Below are 6000 nucleotides of genomic sequence, written 5' to 3' on the forward strand. Positions count from 1 at the left end.
CCCTCTTAAACAAACAAAAATCTTTAGCAGGCATCTTAATATCGTTATATGAGGTGCCTGTTTAATTTTGACTGATGACTGATTCGAAAAAGCTGAAGCAACACCTAAACGCCCAGTTTCTGTACTGGGCAGGGCAGGGATATAGGTAAGGCAGTCCAGTTCCTTATGTACCCTGGCCCCAGGTGTTTGGCTTGCAAAAGATGCTGCCTTTAAATATCTGCCCCTGATGCTTCAACCAACTCAGGTCCTTAACTTGCTGAGACTCGCAATCTGTTCCCAGGCACAGTTCAGGCTTATCTGACCCATGTTGCAACTGGGTGTGTGAAAATACCTGCCGTAAATCCTTCAGCGAAAGCCATGTTAATGGTTGGAGCAGCATTGATAGTCACGTATGCCAATGTTGGCAAGGGTGAGGTCTTGAGACTTGAAAGGAAGTAAATTCCAACCCGCTGCCTTTCTGTCTTGTTTGGCTCCAAACAAAACTTCATAGTGGTCTCGCTCAGCTTTTGTTCATTTCCATGCCACTGCCGCAGAAGAATTTATTGGTCGGTTGTGTTTCACCCTAACCATTATTTGGCATGGTATTGGAATGTCCCACAAGTGTCATAAAAGCCATTCCTAACATTTTATTTATATTCTCCTTTTCTGCAGTTGCACCCAGAGCCACATACATAACGAAGAGAAATACACAAGCTCAATAATGAAATACAAGAAAAGCCGGGAGCCCAAGTGTAACTGAAGCCAGAGACAATGACAATTAGAGCCAAACTATTCTAGTTTTGCCCCTAACCTTCCCGGAAGTACAAGGGCAATACTGAGAGCAAGGAGGAGAAAACTGGCAGCCAGTGTCACCTCCTAGACTGGATGCAAGGAATAAGGCAGGCAGGTGGGGGCTGGCTGAGGGCAGATTGACCTTGGCCTCATTCATCCTAATGGTCCAGCATCCACTGGTTGGACAGTCATTCCAAAGCCACAGCACAACCACTGAAAAGACCCAGGGTTTCCCCCAAACTTATTGGTGCATAAGCAGAATGGACCGCATGAATGAATTCTGAATTCACCTGCAACAGAATTAGTTCCATTTTCAAGGGGGTAGATCCTACCCCTTCTCTTTCATGCTTGCACACCCAGCCCCACATAACTGAACTGAGAGTGCAGCCTCCATGGTTAGCCTCAGGAGCCAGGCAGGTCCTCAAGGCATTCTAGGCCCAGGCTATTTAGGGCACCATTACTTATATACTAAAAGGGACATGGGTGGTGCTGTGGGTTAAACCACAGAGCCTAGGACTTGCCGATCAGAAGGTCGGGAGTTCGAATCCCCGCAACGGAGTGAGCTCCCATTACTTGGTCCCTGCTCCTGCCAACCTAGCAGTTCGAAAGCATGAAGTGCAAGTAGATAAATAGGTACCACTCCGACGGGAAGGTAAATGGCGTTTCCGTGCACTGCTCTGGTTTGCCAGAAGCGGCTTAGTCATGCTGGCCACGTGACCCGGAAACTGTACGCCGGCTCCCTCGGCCAATAAAGCGAGATGAGCGCCACAACCCCAAATTACGACTGGACCTAATGGTCAGGGGTCCCTTTACCTTTACCTTACTTATATACTGCCATCTGTATATGATGCCTTTAAAAGAACAGGTTACACCAAGGAGCTTATACAATCTAAAAAAAAAACCAGAAACAAGATTAACTATGGATCCTTGTATGCCGCTCTGAGAGCTTTCGTGGGTAAAAAGTGTGGTAAAAATGCTGTAAGTAAAACCAATCAAGCAATATATAGTCACCTTATGCTTATTCTTGGACTGGTCCAAGCCATGTTGGCACCCAAGCCACATCCCAAAATGGTGCTCCCCTCCCTGCCAGGGAAGAATGGAGGAGGGGAGATCTACATCGAGAATAAGGGGAGAATAAGGTTTGACATGTAGATCTGCTACCCCAGTGGATCCTGCTGCCTGAGGTCGTTGCCTCACCTTGCTTCATGGGTGGATCAGGCCCGCCTGTGAGGAAGATCCTCTCCTGTTTGATGTGTAAATGGGACTACTGAATGGTGTTGTATCAAAGTAAAGGATTTTATTTTTACCTTACCTCAGTCCTGCAGTCTTGGCACTGCTAACTGGATATGGGCAAACCAACTGAGGCCATATCTAGATTGCAGGAAGGTGTGGTTCTTGCAGGGGAAGCCTGTCATGTTTATAATTGGCACTGCACATACAGTATTAGAGTATAGGATGCCAGACCTAGTTGATAAGAAATATAAGCTATCTACTGAATGGGCTTTCCTTGTGCAAACAAACTTAACATGTGGCTAAATAAACACAACATATTTATCTACGACAGATTAAATGAAACTCTTTATTTGAATTTGTATCAAGGGTTTTTTATTGTAAATGCCCAAAGTCAACAAGAAAACCACAAAGACAAAGGACACACTCAGGTCAGCAGGTCGTTCTACATACAAAGCCAAAGCAAATATACAGGAAGTTTCAATCAAACCCTCTTTTCCTCTCAGAGCTAGTTTCCATAGTGGTTTAACCATCAATTTCTCTTCTCAGGGAACTCTGGGAATTGTAGCCTTGTGTGGGGAATAGGTTCTGCTAAGAGCTCTCAGTGCCACCATTAACTAATTATAGCTCCCAGGATTCACTGTTTTGCGATATAATTTTAAATGTATAATGCAGATGAGGCCTGCCTACCTCAGATGTCAGGGATTAAATCTGGAACCTTTTCCATGTGAAGCATTCACTCTGTCACTGAGCTACTCCAACTCAAAAGCTTGCTCAATATTTGAGACATTTTTGTTGGTCCAAATAAATGTATTGCCTTACCTAGGCTGAAATAAGAGCTAATGTAAATATTATCATGTTCTTACACACATATCCCTGCTCAGAACCTGTGTGTTCCAATTAGGGCTTGACAGAGAGCAGAGCAACCACTAGTCTGGGCATGGGTTTAATTTCCAAAGAAGGGTGTCAGTCAGTGCTTTCATTCTAGAAAAAATGGTGCCGGTACTGCGTATCCTTGAGTACCACCAGAAAAAACGCACTGGTGTCAGTCATATATATGATTTAAGCTTCTTAGCTGCGATTTTGCTACTCTTACTTCGACATGAATCCCGTCTAATTCCTGGATCCAGCAAGTGTTAAAATCTAATGAAGGGTCACATTGTTGAATTAGCCTGGCAAGGGCCATGATGACCCCTAAGTATGGGTCATTAATGTATTTTTAGTCTTTGTTGGAAGCTGCCCAGAGTGGCTGGGGAAATAATAAACCATCATCATCATCAATGCTTGTTTTCTGGGGGGACGCAGGCATACACGTACCCCTAAACATTTTGTGAATCTAAGTTTGGCCTCATTGAGGAGCCGTATTTCAATATCAGTAGGGAAATGAGAGTACCCCTTAACAATTTTTTATAGAAAAAAAGCACTGGTCATTATTATAAGTAGGAACATAAAATAGAGGTTTTCAAACTTTTTTTTATCTGGGCCACATTTTCAGAATAAAAATGTGCTTACGCCACACTGATTTTTTTTTATTGCTAAGAAATGCATTGGAAAAGAAAAGAAAAGGATACTCCTAGCAGCGCTTTATTTATAACATAGAGCACAACCCCTTTATAATATGATTGTGGGACATCCAGAAAGTATAAAACAATGCAGCTGCATACGAACATGAATCATTTCCAATATATATTGATTGTCCTTGAACCACACTTGCCATCCTCTCCTGCCACACCAGTGTGCCCTTTGAGAGCCACTGACATAAAAGCCTGCTCACTGTCTGTTAGCATTTAAGTTGGTCCCAGTGAAGGCAATGCCCTACTGTGATTCCTCACCTCACCAACGGACCAGCAATGGCTGCCTATGCTTCCTATGGTACTTAAAGTAAATGTAGGTTCATGTCAATTTTATTATAATTGTTTTATGGTCATGATATTATTTCAAAAATTATTTAAAGGCTCCTTTGCTTATGCCACTTGTTTGCTAGCCTGCTGTAAGGGGCACCTCTCTCAATGTACACTAGGCGTACCAATTTCTAATACAACATACGGTTGAAGGATTCCTATTGTACTGTACACAAAACAGTGTGCAGCCTCCTTCACCACATATTGTCCTTTCTTAGTTTGCTCTGCCCCCTCATGGCACAGGATCTTACTACATCTTGTGCTCATATTAATTGTGCAATGAATGTTAAACTCAGGCCTCATTTGCACTATGCGTTTAAAGTAATGCTACACCACTTTAAATAGTCATGGCTTCCCTCAAAAATCCTGGGAACCGTAGTTTGCTAAGGGGACTGAGAGTTGTTAGGAGACCCCTATTCCCTTCACACAACTACAGTTCTCAGAGTGGTTTAACAATCACTCTTCCCAGGGAACTCTGGGAATCGTAAGTCTGTGAGGGGAAGAGAGGGGTCCCCTAACAATGCACAATTCATTGCACCATATTTATTTTTTACTATTGAATATGAAGAATAGGGACGTGGGTGGCGCTGTGGGTTAAACCACAGAGCCTAGGACTTGCCAATCAGAAGGTCGGCGGTTCGAATCTCCGCAACGGGGTGAGCTTCTGTTGCTCAGTCCCTGCTCCTGCCAACTTAGGAGTTCAAAAGCACGTCAAAGTGCAAGTAGATAAATAGGTACCGCCCCAGCGAAAAGGTAAATGGCGTTTCCGTGCGCTGCTCTGGTTCGCCAGAAGCGGCTTAGTCATGCTGGCCACATGACCCGGAAGCTGTATGCCGGCTCCCTCAGCCAATAATGTGAGGTGAGCGCCGCAACCCCAGAGTTGGTCATGAATGGACCTAATGGTCAGGGGTCTCTTTACCTTTACCTATGAAGAAGATGATATAAACTATCTCTCTACTTCCCTCAGTCATGGTCATGGCTACAGTTATGGGGTTGTTGTTGTTTTTTTATTTGATTGATTTGCACATCCTATTGATTTTTTGCAGTTATATTCCGAATATTAATAAACATGTTTAAAAAAAAAAAAACAGACAAACCTACAGTTCCCAGGATTATTGAGGGGGAAGCAAAGATGGTTTAAAGTGGTGTGGCATTGCTTCAAATGTACAGAGCAGATGGAGCCAAAGAGAGCTTGGAGTTATGGTGAGTAATTAATTGAATATATGAGATTATTACACTTGGGCAAAAAAAATAAGAGGCACAAATACAAGATGGGGGACACCTGGCTTGAGAGCAGTACATGTGAAAAGGATCTAGGAGTCTTGGTTGACCACAAACTGGACATGAGGCAACAGTGTGACGCGGCAGCTAAAAAAGCCAATGCAATTCTGGGCTGCATCAATAGGAGTATAGCATCTAGATCAAGGGAAGTAATAGTGCCACTGTATTCTGCTCTGGTCAGACCTCACCTGGAGTACTGTGTCCAGTTCTGGGCACCACAGTTCAAGAAGGACACTGACAAACTGGAACGTGTCCAGAGGAGGGCAACCAAAATGGTCAAAGGCCTGGAAACGATGCCTTATGAGGAACGGCTAAGGGAGCTGGGCATGTTTAGCCTGGAGAAGAGGAGGTTAAGGGGTGATATGATAGCCATGTTCAAATATATAAAAGGATGTCACATAGAGGGGGGAGAAAGGTTGTTTTCTGCTGCTCCAGAGAAGCGGACACGGAGCAATGGATCCAAACTACAAGAAAGAAGATTCCACCTCAACATTAGGAAGAACTTCCTGACAGTAAGAGCTGTTCAACAGTGGAATTTGCTGCCAAGGAGTGTGATGGAGTCTCCTTCTTTGGAGGTCTTTAAGCAGAGGCTTGACAACCATATGTCAGGAGTGCTCTGATGGTGTTTCCTGCTTGGCAGGGGGTTGGACTCGATGGCCCTTGTGGTCTCTTCCAACTCTATGATTCTATGATTCTATGAGATGAGCCAGAGGAATAAAAATCCATTAGGAGGCATCAGACCAGGATAGGCAACCTTTTTTTTTTCCTGCTGAGACCACAGATAGCCTTTGGAGTAATCTTTGGGACCTAGACTGCT

Source organism: Podarcis pityusensis, assembly GCF_964106645.2.
Source record: "Podarcis pityusensis genome assembly, chromosome: 4".
Taxonomy (NCBI): Eukaryota; Metazoa; Chordata; class Lepidosauria; order Squamata; family Lacertidae; genus Podarcis; species Podarcis pityusensis.